Raw genomic sequence first — 17,099 nt, 5'->3', positions numbered from 1 at the left:
TGATTAGATGTTTTCTTCATTTAGATTTCAAATGCTACCCCGAAAGTCCCCAATACCCTCCCCCTGCCCTGCCCCCCAACCTACCTACTCCCACTTCCTGGCCCTGGCATTCCCCTGTACTGGGGCATATAATCTTTGCAAGACCAAGGGCCTCTCCTCCCAATGATGGCCGACTAGGCCATCTTCTGCTACATATGCAGCTAGAGATAAGAGCTCTGGGGGTACTGGTTAGTTCATATTGTTGTTCCACCTATAAGGTTGCATATCCCTTCAGCTCCTTGGGTACTCTCTCTAGCTCCTCCACTGGGGGCCCTGTGTTCCATTCAATAGCTGACTGTGAGCTGCGTATCCCTCTTTTGAGCTGTCTAATTAGTCTGACACTGTCGTATATGTGCTGGAAGAAGACACCAGTTTCCTGACTCAGAGGCAAAGAGTTTGCTGCTCACAACTCCAGCAAAGCAATGCCCACAGGATCATCAGTACCCACAGTGACTCTCCCTGCAAGGTTCTCACCAGGGCCAGAGGGCCAGGTGGTGATTGCACAAGCCAGGTTTATGCAAGAGGAAAAGAAGGCCAACCACATTCAGGAAACCCAAGTCTACCTGACCTTGACCTCAGAGGGAGACAGCACATTCATTGTAAGGAACAGTACACCTATGTTTTGATCCAGAAGGGGAGAAAGAGCCTGTCTTTCAAGACACAATGTTAGACAGTTTGGAACAAAGGGATCTAATGCCTCTGCTTGAGAAATAAATTGTCTCAGCACACTAAAAGCAAAATATCTGAGAGGCTCCACCCAGTAGCTGACTCAGGGATACAGAGACCCACAGCTAAACAGTAGATGGAACTTAGGGACTCATGGAAGAGTTGTGGGGAAAGATTGTGGGCCCTGAAAGAGATAAGAACTCCACAGGAAGACAGAGTCAACTAGCCTGAACCCTCTGGGATCTAAGAGACTAAACCACCAAGCACAGTGTATACACGGGCTGACCTAAGCACTCCTGCACAAATGAAGCAGATGGGCAGCTTGGTCTTCATGAAGGTCCCAAACAACTGGAGCAGGGGCTATTACAAAAGCTGTTGCCTATCTGTGGGTTAGGTTCTTCTAGCTGAGATGCCTTGTCTGGCCTCAGTGGGAGAGGATATGCAGAGACTTGATATGCCAGGGCAGGAGGATACTCAAGAAGTCCTCCACCTGCTCAGAGGGCAAGAAGAGGGGGGATAAGAGGAAGGATTGTTGGAGGGGTGACCAGGAGGAGGAGCATTGAGCATGGTGTAAACTAAATAAAAAAAGAAAAGAAAATGATCTGATATCAGAAAATCACTCATAAATTAAATAAACTAATTAAACTTAAAACAACAAACAGAACAAAACAAGACAAGAAAACATTGCCTTTGACTGACATAATAAAAACAGCTGCCATGTAAATGTTAGTAAAGACAGTTTGTGTGCCAAGTCTTAAACATTGATTAATTACACCATTTAATTGGCATAAAACCATCCTATGGTATTTGCCCCTCTTTAACTAACAAATAGAGAAAATGAAGCCATTAAATCAGCAAGTCATAAAACTAAAAGCCATAATTTTACTAATAATGGAGCCAGAATTTGAACACAGATCCTATGCTTTTAATTACCATACTTTAGCATCACATTTTAACTGTATGGTTTATGCTTGAATCCCTGTATGCCAGCCCTCTGCACTTAACTCTTCCCAAGCCCGCCTTTCCCGCTAGGCCACATTCTTCTTGGTCAGTAACCTCTTTCTTGTTTTGTTCTGTTCTGTTTTGTTTGATTTGATTCTCAAAGCCTAACAGTAGTCGACGAGTAGATAACAGATAATCAAATGATGTCAGTTGGAATAATTTTTTTTTTAAAGTTATCATTGTTTAGTAAAAGACCTCCAGAACAAGGAAATGTAGTCTTTGGGATCTTTATTGTGGCCTATAGTCGGAACAAAATCTATTCTCAGATGGATTTTCACAAAGTGTTAAAATTTTATTTTGTTTATCCATGCAAACATTTTATTCTTATATTTGGGTGAAACTGAAATTCAAGTGTTAGTGACATATTTAAACTTTCCTGCAATTTCTTGGTCATTACTTGGAATTATCTTCGCCTAATTTCAAAGTCAATTAATACTTACTTTTATTAATGTTTTAGCCTTAGGTAATAATGTAGTAAGGGAATACTGGTGAGGAAAGATTCTCAGGAGTGATTTAGTTCCCTAAAGCAAAGTGGTTCACCAAAGAAAATGTCTAAGGAAGTCCAGCACAAGAAATATAAATGTAGAGGTAAATTTGAAGTTCAAAACTAGAAACCCACTTGGCTTAGTCTTTATTTTTTTCTGCTGCCATGACAAAATACCATGCTAAAGGAAACTTAGATTCCGACAGTTTATTTTAGCTCACAATTACAAATTAGGTCATATAATTGTGGCAAAGTCCAAGCATCAGGAACACAAAACAGCTCAGGACATCATATACACAATCAAGAGCAGAGAGAAGAGAATGCATGCATGTCTAGTCTTCATTTCCACTCACACAGAACAGGAACCTGTGTCTAAGGAATTGTGACACCCACAGTGGGCTGGGTCTTCTCATAGAATTTAATGAAATCATGAAAATATCGCTAAAGATGTACCTATTGGCCAACCTAATAGAGACAATCCGTGACAGAGACACTCTTCCTAAGTGAATTTACATTAAATTAGCAATTCAAACTAATGATTACACCAATTATATATTTTCTTTACTCTCTTTAAATTTTATTTTATTTATTCACTTTACATGCTGACTGAAGCTCCCCTCCCTCCTCTCCTCCCAGTCCTACCCTCATATACCCTTTCTCCTTCTCTTCAGAGAAGGGGAAGTTCCCCATAGGTAACAACCTACCCTGGCATATCAGGTTGCAGCAAGGCTAAGCAAGTCCTCTCCAACTGAGGTCTGACAAGGCAGTCCAACTAGGGGAATGGGGATCAAAAGGCAGGCAACAAAGTCAAACACAGCCCATGTCTCAATTCTTAGGGGACACACATGAAGACCAAGCTGCACATCTGTTAAAATGTGTAGGGGATCTAGGTCCAGCCCCTGCATGTTCTTTGGTTGGCGATTTAGACCCTGTGAGCCCCAATGGGCCCAGGTTAGTTGACTCCATAGGTCTTCTTGTGGTGTCCTTGACCTCTCCAGCTCACTCAATCCTGTCCCCCACTCTTCCACAAGACAGCCTGAGCACTGCCTGGTGTTTTGCTGTGGGTTTTTGCCTCTGTTTCCATCAGCTTCTGGAGGAAGCCTCTCAGATGACAGTTGTGCTAGGCTCCTGTCTACAAGCATAGTAGAGTATCATTAATATAGTGTCAGGAGCTGTTGGCTCTCTTCCATGAGATAGATCTCAGGTTGGGCCAGTCATTGGTTGGACATGCCCTCAATCTCTGATCCATCTCTATCCATCTTGTAGGCAGGACAAATTTTAGGGTGAAGGTTTTGTGGGTGGATTGATGTCCCCCTCCCTCCACTAGAAGTTCTGTCTGGCTACAGGAGGTGGTCATTTCTGTCTCTGTATTCCCAGCTGCTAGAAGTCTGAGCTACAGTCACACCCACAGACTCCCAGGACCCTTCCCCATCCCAGGTCTCTAGCTTGTCCCCACTCTGATTTCTGCTCTCTTTCAGAGTCCTCTCCTGCTTCCCCTCTCCCCACACCTGATCCCCATGTCCATTTCCCTCTTCACCCCCTCTCACACCCAGTTGCCTCTCCCATACAACTTCAATCTCTATTTTATTTCCCCTTCTGAGATTTAAGCATCCTCTCTTGTTCTCTCTTCCTTAATGGTTTTTAATATCTGCTTATGGATACAATTTGAAATAAGCAAATTTTGTTCATTCTTCATACTTTGAGATGAAATACTTGAAATTTACAAAGTTCTTTAGTTTTGCTAATAGCCCAAAGTCCGTTCTAATTCACTGATGTGCTAGTAGTTGTTTAGCTTTGTTTTTGTTATTTTTGTGTAGTTTTTTTGGTTGGTTGGTTGCTTCATTGGCTTGGCTAGTTGGTTTGTTATGGTTTGATTTTGTTTTTTTAATTGCACTGACAAGTTAACTTTTGTAACATGAGTTAAGAGGTTTCCGTCCATGATCATCTTGGTCCATTGTTATAGCCATGTGGTATGGCTGAATGCCATGGTTCTGACTATGTAACTAAGCAAAGTTACTGAGTTACTGGTGGGATAGAGAGAAAAATAGAGGTCCGTGATAAAATATAGCTGTAAGAACACTATTTCCTCCAACTACAAATCATATATGAAAGTAGTATTCTCAGATAACACTATAATTTATGTATATTTATACATGTAGTATAAATATGTGTATATATAATATATATGTATTGTATAAATCTATAATGTGTATAAATATACATAATGTATATGATGCATATGTATAAATATACATAAATACATATAATGTATACATATTATATAAATATAAAATATGTATAAATATACATAATATGATGCATATGTATATAAAACATTTTGTATCATTTATGCATATTTGCATATATGCATCCTATATATGTATACATATTGTAGGAGCAATATATATATATAGTGTATATATAGGAACATTAATTTCTTTTAAATAGGCAAATCCTTTGATCTATTATCCTCTAGGAGAGGTCATACTTGATGATCAAATTACAGCTGCAGCTGATTTTTACAGAAATTCTGTATTAGTGTCATCCCAGTCTTACCCAATAAAAAATATTATAAATGAAGTCGAAGAAGTCAAGTTGAAAATGCTGACATCTTGGAAACATGGTGGTGATAACTCAGCCTCGGCGGCTACTTGTCAGGAGGCCTTCAGCCAATCTTCTCCCTCCAAGGACAGTATTGCCTCAACCTCTACAATCCAGCATCTAAGAGATCAGCATTTTCATGATCAGTCCAGGCAATAGTCTGCGCCTATGCTCCCTTAGGGTAACTGGAAATTTGGTGACTTACAGTCGCACTATGAGATGGGCTTTGCTAGTATTTAAGCCGTTAACTTAGGAGTGGAAATTCCTAACACATGCCACTTCAAAGTTAAGATTTTCATTAAATATAAACAAGATCACAATGCCTTCCAGGACTTCCTCTATCTCAGTCTTCTGAAGCCTGCTCACGCAAGACCGTAGGAGCATTAATCTCTCTTAAAAAGGCAAATCCCTTCATCTATGATTATCAGCCCCAGAGGCTACATACAAATGATTTATTTTAATTCAACTGCCTTCTAGCCAACTGCCTCCCTTGGCTCTCCAAGCCATGAGAAACCTCTAGATGATCTAAAACCATAAGACTTAGAATGTTGCGAGATGTTTTAATTAGTAGTGGGATCTAGACCTTAGTGGAGTGTTTTAATTGAATGAAACTGGTAACAAAAGCAAGAAAAACTCAAATTGTGCTTTATTTTTATTCATATTTTTAAATTATTTACTGCAGAATAAAAAATTCATCGCAGTGCCTTGTTGGTTTGCCTTGCTGTCACATGCTGCCACAATTGGTACACAATAATAAGAACCATTTCTTTGAAGACCACTTCCAAGTCTCACAGATATAACCCCCATCAAACAAAGCAATGACCCTGTGCATCGAAAATCACTTAAAATGAAAAATATATGAATTAGTTTTGATTGATAGATATGTACAGAAGTTGTAGACAGTGTAAATTTCTTCCAACTATACTCTGCATATTACCTACATCACATGACATTATTTTCAGATTAAAAAAACAGTAGAGTCACTTTGCTATGTGAGTTGAAAAGGTTTAAATTTATCGCAGTAATACCTAGAAGACCAGTCCACTACAAGAAATATCAACTCAATTGCTTTGGACAATCAATATTACTAGATCCCATTACCATGTCTGACATAAGGACAGCACAACCAGTTGGTCTTCATTTGCATGTACACTGTTGTGTAACCCTAACTCTAACCCTAAACCCTAGCCCTAGCCCTAGCCCTAGCCCTAGCCCTAGCCCTAGCCCTAGCCCTAACCCTAACCCTAACCCTAACCCTAACCCTAACCCTAACCCTAACCCTAACCCTAACCCTAACCCTAACCCTAACCCTTGGTGAGTTTATTCTTTATTGATTTAATCAATGAACTTTATTAAGCCTCAATTATTTGTTGGGTACTGTGAAAGTTCTGGTATATAATGAGGGACATGTAAAATAACAAACCATGGAGGGTAAGAAAATAATGTAGGGAAATGTATTCTGAGCTGCTGAAAATGAAGAATAGATAAAAACCAAAACCAAAACAAAAACAAAAACAAAAAACACTTCGAGAAAGGGATGCCTTAGGCATGGGAAGATTCCAAAAAGAAAAGTATGCCACGATTGAGCCGGCAATACCTGATCATCTGACTCTGTATATATTCCTCTAACTGCCAAGAATGCTTTCTTGTCAACCCTCACTTAACCTGCTGTTAGCACTGTTAAAGTTTCAGTTCAAATGTCATTTTCTCAAAGATAGGTTTCTTTTTGTCCATTTCGATTTCTGAACACCGATGGAATTTCCTATTATCTGATACCTTTCTGTCTTTATAATCCATTTACAGATAACTGGTGGTTAAAACTGTGTCTGTTTTGCTATCATTGATTAATGTTTGAGATGGGGCAGATAAAAGCATAGATGGGTCATCAGACTACTGGCCAAAGTGGGTAAGCTGATTAAACACAGATCTGAGTGCTAATATTTGTGTTACTAATAGCCAAAGGTTATCCCTGAGAACTTTTTATAAGCAAAGTAAATTATAATAAAGGATTTATAAGAGAGTAAAAATTAGGTACTCAGAAGTTCACTGATGTTGAGGAACTTGTGGGCAGGACATAACTGAGTAAGACTGTGAAGGACATCAGGGGTTGTTGAGTAAAACAGTTTGGAGTTATATCAAGATGTGAGAGTGGCAATAGGATAGAATGGCTCTATGGAAAAAGTAGAAGCTGATAGTGATACTCAGAAAGGGACCAAGAAATAGAGAAACTGGATATTAATTGAGTTATCCATGAAAAATGCAAATTTGAAAGAGCAAAGCTAGAAAGTCCATCAAAGAGGGAAGAGCACATAATGGTATGAACGATGGGCCATGTGAACATCAGTGAGCATGGGATCGTTGTAGACATAACAAAACAAGGTGAATGGAAAGTAGCGTTGAGTTATACAGATCATACCAAACCCACCCCTTCTTTTCAAGGGCGTTGCAGATTTTATTAAGTTAAGAAACAGAAATAAGAAAAACAAGAAAACAAATCGAAGGACCTTTTATTTGGTGTGTTTTGTTTTTATTTTACTTTTTTTTTTTTTTTTGCTTGATCAAGGGAATTATTCCAGGATAGTCAGGCTAACCAAGTGTCCTATTACTGAGCCACAGTTGTTAAACTTGACTTTGAGACAGTGTCTTTTTAAGTTCCTCAGGATGGCCTGATACTTCAATAGCTGGTATCCCACACAGATCCATGCTGCCCAGCTATACTAACTTCGGCTACAGAACCCTCAAGCCCAGCTAGAGAAAATTTTCACATGTATCCTAGAAGACAAACCAAGAGGGTTTATCACAGCATAACTCTTGTTGGAAGAGAGGGTTTGCAGCTCAAATCCTGAAAGTGACAGTGTGTGAGACTCGGTTATCTCAAAGGTCAGTATCATCATGGACACCCACTGAGAGAAAAACCATATTAACTCCTTAGCTTTCTTTAGCATATAATATTGCATTTGATAATTAAAATCAGACAAAAAACTTTTTATGCCTCTTGCTCTTTCAGTTGCAAGATGGAGCAGTGCAGTGTATCTCAACAACAAAATCTACTATAGATCTGTGGGAAATGCAGTCTAATTATAGAGGTGCAGAAATGAAAATAGAACATAGTAGAGACAAGTTAACTAGAATCATTCATCTCTCTAATTTCGTCTCTCAAGTACCTAGTATCCATGGTCACAGATTATGTAAGGATTCCTATGCTCTGGGATTGTCTCAGAACGGATTCAATCTGATTTTAAGGTTTTAGCTGGTAACTTTTAAGTTTAAGTTTTAACTTTTGATTTATCAATCAAAGGCTTGTTAAAACTCCTCAAGGGAGAACAGTTAGTCAATGTTTCATTGTCATTGTTGATTTAGACTTGTTGGGTTGCTTTGTCCTCTTTTGTTAAGACATGGTCTTCTTGCATAGCCCAGGAGAGCCCTGACCTTGCGAATCTCTTACTTCTGTGCACTGAGATTTCTGTTGTATACCACCATACCCAGCTACTTATTATTCCTGCTTGTAATGTGAAGAAACTGGAACTTAATCAGTAGCATGATTTAGAACTAGGTTATGTTTATCAAGGAATATTTAGAATCCCTAGGAGCTTTCTAAAACACTCTACATGGCTTCTCTGGTATCACAGTGAACAAGATCTCATTATAAATATTCTAAATCCTAATGCATCAATTATGCACATATTAAAGTACGCTTGCATCAATCCAATGGTGCCTGGGATCTACACTGATGTGCTTACATTTGTACTGATTATTTGTATTACTGTGCCAGTCAGTGCCTCATGATATTAAATTATATTGTATTTAGTTTTATTCAATTTACTAATATAATCCCCATTTACATGTTTAAAAATAAAACCAATTTTTAGTAACCTTAACTATGCTGCCCACATCTAAGATGATTGGGGATTTTTTTTTCCTTAAAGGAGAAGTAATCCAAATGACTGAACATGTTATGAGTTAAACCTTTCATGAGAGGAAATTAGTAGTTGACTCACTTGAAAGATGGAGATTACAATGGGGTAACCTTTAAGAGGGTAGAGCGTTTTCTTCATATAGTAGTTTAAGAGGTCAAAGACATTAACAACTTTCTTTCTGTAACATAAGCTGGGCACGTTTGGAGGGACATCACAAGCACTCACTGCTGAAGCATTACCTGGAACTCTGGTGCACTGGAACTCCAAACCTCTCCTGGCCTGTTAAGTTTCACACAAACTATTTCCTCAGCAGAGAATTTACCAGAGTGCCTTGCATCCTTGCCCTCCAAGTCTATGCTCTTTGCCAGACCAAAAGCATGCATGCGCAGCAAAGGGCATAAAGACACGAAATGACTTTCACATTTCTATGTATTCACCCAGTGCAGTCAGTATGACTTATGCTTCGGTTAAATGAAATCCATCCACGCTGAGACACAACAAAGGGAAATAAAGACATGATGTGTTAGAAGGTCAGATTTCAATAGCCAAAGACAAGTATGTCGGTGCAGAATTAATTTGCTTTGGCAGCTTTGATCTTTTTCTCAAAGTGAGTTTGGCATTGGATCAAGTTCTCTTGAGAGAAATTTATAACAATTTGTTAACATGTCATCAAGTAGCTCATATATATTGAAATATGGTTGAGTTAGAAATATGTTTTTGTATTTTGCTTTGCATTTCTTACTTTCTTCAGTACAGTATATATATAGTTTTAGAACAAAAGTATGTTTCAATGAATGTAATTGTTGAATAGTCATCAAGTTAAATTAAAATTTGATATATGAAAAAGTTAAACAATGATATAATACTTTCTTTAAATAGTGCCTGTAAATTATGTTTGTTGAAAGCACTAGATATATACATTTTCTGTTCTTTTTGTTCACACTCAAGTTTGAATATGGAGAAATGAAATGACACAGAAAGTTCTGTTTTGTTGAATAATTACAGATAATACATTTTCTTGATATTCTTAGGATGCAGCATTTAATCTTTGTAAAATAGAGCAGCTGTCTCTGGCTCTAATTACTGTGGATGATTTCAGTGGAGGTCTCAACTAATAAAATTATTGCCACAGATGTTTTATGAACACCATTTTAATGTCCATAAAGTACAGAGTTACAAAAGTTGTTAATTAAGGGAGATTCTTAGCTATGTTAGTATATACCAGCTCACTCATTTTGACAAAAGCATGATGTATTGCAATTAATTTTTGTATATTTTATGTATATACACACATGCATGAGTGTATATAATTATTATTTAAGTATTTCTATGTGCAAACAGGTTAAATTTTAAGTACCTAGTTGAGTGAGGCCAAGCTGCCTAAATAAATATGAGTGGTAATTCCCAGAAAGGTTCTAGACCACCATGACTTATATTGTTACCATAAACATTTATTAAGCTACTATCTCTTCCCGAGAAATCCTCCTACACCCTCATGACATTATTCAGTCATTACCATCTTAAGATATTTTTCTTAAAGAATATGAGATGAATATTCTATCCATTCCATAGCATGATCTATTGTTTCTTGTAAGACTTTGCTCTTTAAAAAAAAATTGTATTGATATAAAGATAAAATAAGATACAGATAAAGCAAATAATAATTTAAATTTTTTTCAAGACAGAGTTTCTCTGTGTAACATCTCTGGCTGTTCTAAAAGTCGCTCTATAGACCAGGCTGGCATCAAACCAGAGATCCTCCTAATTCTTACTCCTAAGTCCTGGGACTAAAGGTATGAGCCACTACCTGCCATCTTTAAAATTAACTTCTTAAGACAACAGGAAAGTGCTCTTATTAATTGTTCCCATTTTTTTTCCTGTCTTTGAAGAAGACAGTTGCAATTAAAGAGAGGGGTGTAAAGAGATATTGAGTCCCTCTGCTCCAGGGAAACAAGGGAAGAGATGTTAGGGTAACAGTTTATTCTGGAGAGCTTTATAAAAGAGACCAGAGCACACCATCAATCCCCAGAATGTTCTGGCCATAACTGTTGTCTCCTCAACAATGGCAGCTTAATTGCAACCAAGCCAGGAGGACAGATGCCAGAAAGAAATTCACATACTGACCATCTGATTACTTGCAATTGCAAAAGTATGCCACAGAGATCATAAAAGACATAATTATGACCCTCTCTTATTGCTTTTCTAATGCCTGAACACTTCATTTTACGTGTTGACAAAGTGATCTCTGAGCTGGTAGACATCCCATAGAAACAACTCTTGTAAAGCTTGAAGAATCTGCGTAAAATCACAAAGGACATGCACAGCAAACAAACTAAGAATATAATCAACCTTTCTAGGTCTTAGAATGAAGACAAATCACAGGATCCAAGTATTATAAATGTATGCCCTGAAAACCATCCCTAGCCTGGTGCTGAGTATTTGGTCAAGTAAATACTGTTAGTGACACCAATGACCCATATTTGACTGAGAGCCAAAGGTGACTTCATAACTACATGTCCCTCCCAAGCCACTCATATCCAGCCTTTTAATTATGGTAATAATGTTACTTATGTTACCACCAAATAGCCAGAGGCTTGGGTATGGTTCACAGCAACCCTAAAATAAGACAAAGAACAATAGAAATGTTATCCAATAGAAGAAGACTTCAAGTAGACACTATGACAAAAGCACAATATCAGAGAATGAGGCAATTAGTCACATCAAAATAGGTTCAAGTTGGTGATGTGCTTAGTAAGACAGCCCAAGTCAATATGTAGTTTGAGCTTTGTAAACCTCTTCATAGTACCGATTTCCAGAAAAATGACAGAATTCCTTGAAGTACTTGAAATTTAACTTACTGATACAATATTTGTCCTCTAATCAGCCTAGCTGGAGTTTAAATACTAGAGAGAAAGATATCTAATATCATTAAGTTGGCAAATTTCATATCCAAGAACACACAAATCCATGATGCAACAATGCAGATGATACTCACAGCCAGCACAACTGACACTGATGGAGTCTAACTGTGTGCCAGACACTTAAAGTACCTGACACACGTCTTCTCAACTCAATTTGTGATATAATGAGATATACACGATTACTGCTCCTGGTCTACAGGCATGTTAATGCATATCAATACACATGTGTATGTATAGCTAAGATATTATGTAACTTGGCCATAATTTATTTCTACCAAAGCCTAGACTCAAGAATAGACCTAAGTTTCTTTGGTTAGCTATCACCTGTGCAAACTCGGGCACAAAGGAAAACATTAATGATATTCTAGTTGCTGGCCATCATGAAACCACCAACAGCTATGTTATCCTGGTTAACATGGGGACTCTCCTTTACAATGGAGATACACGTATGATTTTGTCATTCTTTATACTCACTGTGCAGTCAAGAGAAAGGACTAGAGGCCTGTATTAATAAATGCACAGAATTGCAGGTGAAATTCACATGAAGATGTAGTAAGAATATCAAGGCTTAGGAGAGATAGAGAGAGAGCTAAATAGAGGAAGAGGAAGAGAAAGATAGATAGATAGATAGATAGATAGAGAGAGAGAGAGAGAGAGAGAGAGAGAGATAGATAGAGAGAGAGATGATGGAACAAGATCGTCAGTGGAAATAAAATCAAAGCAGCTGATAGAGCCCTTATAAGCTGCTTTCTTCCTCTTCTGTTGACTGTCACCTTAAATCAATCTTTCTGCTGAAATGTAAATGAAGAAAATACGTAATAAAAATAATAATAATAAAAAAGACTAAGTGTCTATACCTCAATCCATAAATTCTAACTCCTGCCATACTAGTCACAAAGATAATCTGGAGAGGCAAAGAAAAGATTATTAAGACTGGAGAGATGGCTGAGCAGTTAAGAGCACTGACTGCTCTTCCAGAGGACCTAAGTTTGAGCCCTAGCACCTATGTGGTAGCTCATAACCCCTTGTAATTTCAATTCCAGGGGATCCAATGTCCTCTTCTGGACTCTACAAACACTACAAATATGGGGTACACAGATATGCATGGAGGCAGAACACCCATACACATAAAAATAATCTAAATTAAGAAAAAAATAAGATATCATGAACATTTTTGTCAATATTCTAGTGTTCTTTTGATGTCCCGTCATTTAGCAGTCATTTCTGTGATAGATAAATTGATATTAGAGACGACTCAATAACATCATGTGACTCAAACACTGCTCTTCATTCCACATTGGACAGAGCAGAATTTGTTCGGGTTGTTTGCAATGAGCTTTGTCTCTACCACAAAGAAAGGATCCCTCTGCACCCCACACATATACCCGCCCCTTCTCCTTTAAAGTGTTACTAAAATCCCTGGGTAATAACTATTAAATGACCTTTGTGACCTTTACACCACCTTTGCTACCTAATTTCTGTCTGAAGTTGGTTTTATACATGCAGATAGAGCTAAAAACACTCATAATAATGGATAGTGTGCATTTCATAGCCAAAATCCCAGGCAAGGCCACCAAAGAGGCTCAGACCTGTTATTAAATTGGTAATGACTGAGGTCAAATATTTAGACTTTTTGCAGAGAAGACCAAATGTGCCTAGAATTTCTAAGCAACTATCTTCTAATTACTGAGAACCAAAATTGGGGGGGGGGGGAACCTCTAAACCTCTAAACCTCTAAAAATGAAAACAAAAACAAAAAACAAAAACAAAAACCAAAAGCATTACTGCTCTTTGATAAAAATTCACAGTATTTATTATGAAACTGCTAAACATGTATATATATATATGCAACTGATTCATATATATGAATATATGTGTGTATGTATGTATTTCCCAAACTGCAAGAAACCATGAAGAATCCACAAACAAAGAAACTAAATAGCTTAAAAAAAAAAAAAGTATAGCTACAATGACTCATCAAACTGTCTCTTTCCAGAACTGGTGACCTTTCACGAATGTGGAGAATGTGCTGGCAGAAACCGTTCATGTCCTTCTTACTTTAGAGCTTTAATGTATGGAAACATTGCAAAAGAGCTGCAAGAGAAGTCCTAATTTATTTTGTAGATGATACGAATGCAGATCTACTCAACCACCAAGGTGAGCATGCAGCCTGGGTTAATCCTGATGTTGAAGATACTCAGGAGCTTAGAAACAAAATGGCAAAAGGAGCTCTTTGACTTATTACTATATTGTTATAAAACTTCAACAAGCTCTCATCAGATAACAAGACTCAGTGCAATGTTCATAATTTTGCAGCAAAGAACAACACCTCCAGTAATAGACTTTGATCCGGCTATAGATCTAGGCAGAACAGCAGCATGGCTTCTGTTTCATGACCTCAATACTTTGTTTCTGGAGTCAGTGTTGAAGATGGAGCCTAGACTCAGCTGCTCAGCAAAGCCTTTGTTGATCAGCTGCAGATGGTGGCAGCCTACACTGAAATGACAATATACCTTACTGTTTGGAATTTCATAGATGAAGCTTTTGCCCGGTGTTGGTACTGAAATTAGAGTGCCTTAGCAGAAGGAAGAGGATGTTAGGGATCTACATGGTAATGCAATGTTTCCATACATTTAGGCTCTAAAGTAAGAAGGACATGAACGGTTTCTGCCAGCACACTCTCCAGATTCGTGAAAGGTCACCAATTCTGGAAAGAGACAGCTTGATGAGTCATTGTAGCTATACATTTTTTTTTAGCTATTTAGTTTCTTTGTTTGTGGATTCTTCATGGTTTCTTCTCATGTCTCTTAACAATATCTTCCTTGGCTTAGATGAGCTTCTCCTGGCTCAGCTGTCACCAACTATCCTCTCAGTTTGCTAGCCCAATTCACTTTCATCTGTCTCCTATGTTCACTCTGCTCAACCTCTTTTCTTCTTTTCTCTAGCCCTGCTCAATCTTTCTGCCTGTATCAACTGTATTCTTGGACTCTACTCTTTCTCCAGCTAGATCCTAGCCCTGCCTACTCCCTAATCCTCTTCCTCTCCCCCTTCCTCTCTCCCTCCCACTCCTCCCTCCCCCCATTACTACTCTTTCCACTCTAGGCTTCTGTTGGCTTTTTATATCCACTCCCATTCCCAAAAGTCTAAGAGCCAACTGACACCGAAGGGCATAAGGTCATTTAAATGGCCAGGCACATAAAAATATTTCACACTACATCCCCTGCCCTCATTTGTTTCAGCTATTAATTATGCAGTTTTTAAGTTTATCTTCCATTCTGTCTAGAGTCTTTTGCAGGTATCCCCTGTGTCTGATGTGATCTTTCTGTTGATCTATCTGGAGCATATCCACAACTAAGATAAGAAACTAACAGAGATTCTTCGCTTTCCTGTAACTTGGGTACTACTTCCTGCACCTTTTATATTCTTGGACTGTCTTATATTCTATCATCTTGTGTTCTGGAGTTCCTCTCTGAAGTCTTTCAATCTTTGCTCTATGAGCCGCTTGCTTGCAGTCCCAATTTGGGATGCAGGATACAGTATTCAGCATAGTCTGTCTTAAAGTCCTGCTTAGAGGCCTGTCAGTGGTTAGGTGCTGACCAGGATTTTCTGTCTGACAGGTAAGACAGTGGTTGGTCAGGCTCTCTGCTTTGCTGTTTCTGTTTTGTAAGAATTTCCTTTAAGATGCAATTAGATCTTTCTCCAACTTCTTGTTAACATTCTCCATTTTCCCCCAGTTTGTTTTTCATAGCAAACACAGGGGAATTCCATGGGCTGGTAGACTCTTCTATATGCAGTACCTCCAACTGCCACTGTACCAGCTGCCAAGTGCCTGTAATTTTTGTTTAGTTAAGGGCTATTGGTATCATTTCAGCAAAGGCCCCCTTATAAATTTGAAAACTCAATTGCTGATGTGTCCTGTTTTTAAGCAACCTGCAGACGTCTATGATTGTTCTGGCTGACATTTTTCAATATCTTCCCCAAGAGCATCTTCCATTCCACCTTTATTTTACAAAATTGTTTCTGGTATTGAGGGAATATTAATCTGAGTTCCCCACTGATGTAATAAATCATATCTCAATAAATTTATGGCTATGTCAGCCACATAAAGATTTATCTTTTCTATTAGATCTTCTTGTCACACACCTTTAAGCCATCACACACTTTGTTTATCTGAGAAAATTACCCAATTCCTAGAAACAAAGTATAAACCTTTTGAAGTGGCTATTCTGAACTCTAAGATTTTTGTTAAATAATAGTTACATCAATTCCTGTATCCAGGAAGTCTTCTATTTGAATGTCACTTGCAACTTTAATTTTGGCTTCTGATCATTAACAACTGTTTGCCAGAACACACATTTTCATATGCTTCCAGTCCCGCCTGATCTTTCTACTGGAGTGGCTTTGCCTTTGATGAAGAGAAACAGTAGCAGCTGAGCAATCGTATCACTTTTGTTAAATTGTATTTTTTTTATTTTCTATAAGCCATTATTTTAATTTCCCCTTTAGAATCTATTTTTCCTGGGTGCATAATAAGTGCTTCATATATTAAACTGTTCCTTCCCATGACCATTCCTACTGTTCCTGAGGGCAAAGGACTATAAACTCCAGTAGATATTTTATAACATTGAATCCAGGGGGGAAGAGAAATATGTTTTTCAATGGCCAAGTCTAGAGCAGCACTGCCTGTAGTAGCATGTATCAGATCTGCAATACTTAGCTGAGATTTTTCTGCTTGTTTGCTATTTTCTGACAAGAGGGAATTAATACTAATATTTTTTGCTAGTACTTTCTGCTTTGGGGCTTCAAGCTAGGAACCCACCCCCACCCATTCTGCTTGCTGACAGCAAGAAGTTGCCTTGGATATCTCTCTTGGACCTAAATAATGTTGTTTCAAATGTCCATTTTTCCCACAATTAAATCATCAGGCATTTTGATATCAGAGACCTCTAGCTATAATTGGAGCTATTACAATAGCGTGTGGAGTTCTGTGAAATCCAGATTCAAATTCAGCAATAGCTTCTCTTGGAGGACAAGTGGACTCCAGAACAGACCTTGTGTCGACAATGTTAGGTTGTGAGGCTCTATTCTGTTTTTCTCTCCAGTGGTAGTTTGGTTGTAACCTCTGCTAGGATTTCATCTGTTTTGCTTAGTTTATTTGACAATAATTTTCTAATTTTGATTTCTTCTAGGTAAAGCTGCTTATATTTTTCCATTTCTATTTCAGTACAATCTTCTTGACTTTTCACTTTAGAGAATTCAGATTCCAGGTCCCTTATTCTGAGCTTCATCTGGGTTTTTACTGAAGTATTCTGTTAGTGTCTAAACGTCTCTAGCTTGTCTTCATACGCTGCTTGTGTTTGACAAAATAGGCTGACTTGTTTCCTTGTGTTTAGTGTTTTCCTTCTGTTTCTGAGTCTCAGGCTTCTCTAACTTGGCCTTTATTTATTCCAGGTGCTCAGCCAGTCTTTC

Source organism: Mus caroli, unplaced genomic scaffold, assembly GCF_978045245.1.
Source record: "Mus caroli unplaced genomic scaffold, Mus_caroli_1 scaffold_15, whole genome shotgun sequence".
Taxonomy (NCBI): Eukaryota; Metazoa; Chordata; class Mammalia; order Rodentia; family Muridae; genus Mus; species Mus caroli.
The sequence above is the reverse complement of the archived record's forward strand: the minus strand, read 5'-3'. Positions refer to the sequence as shown.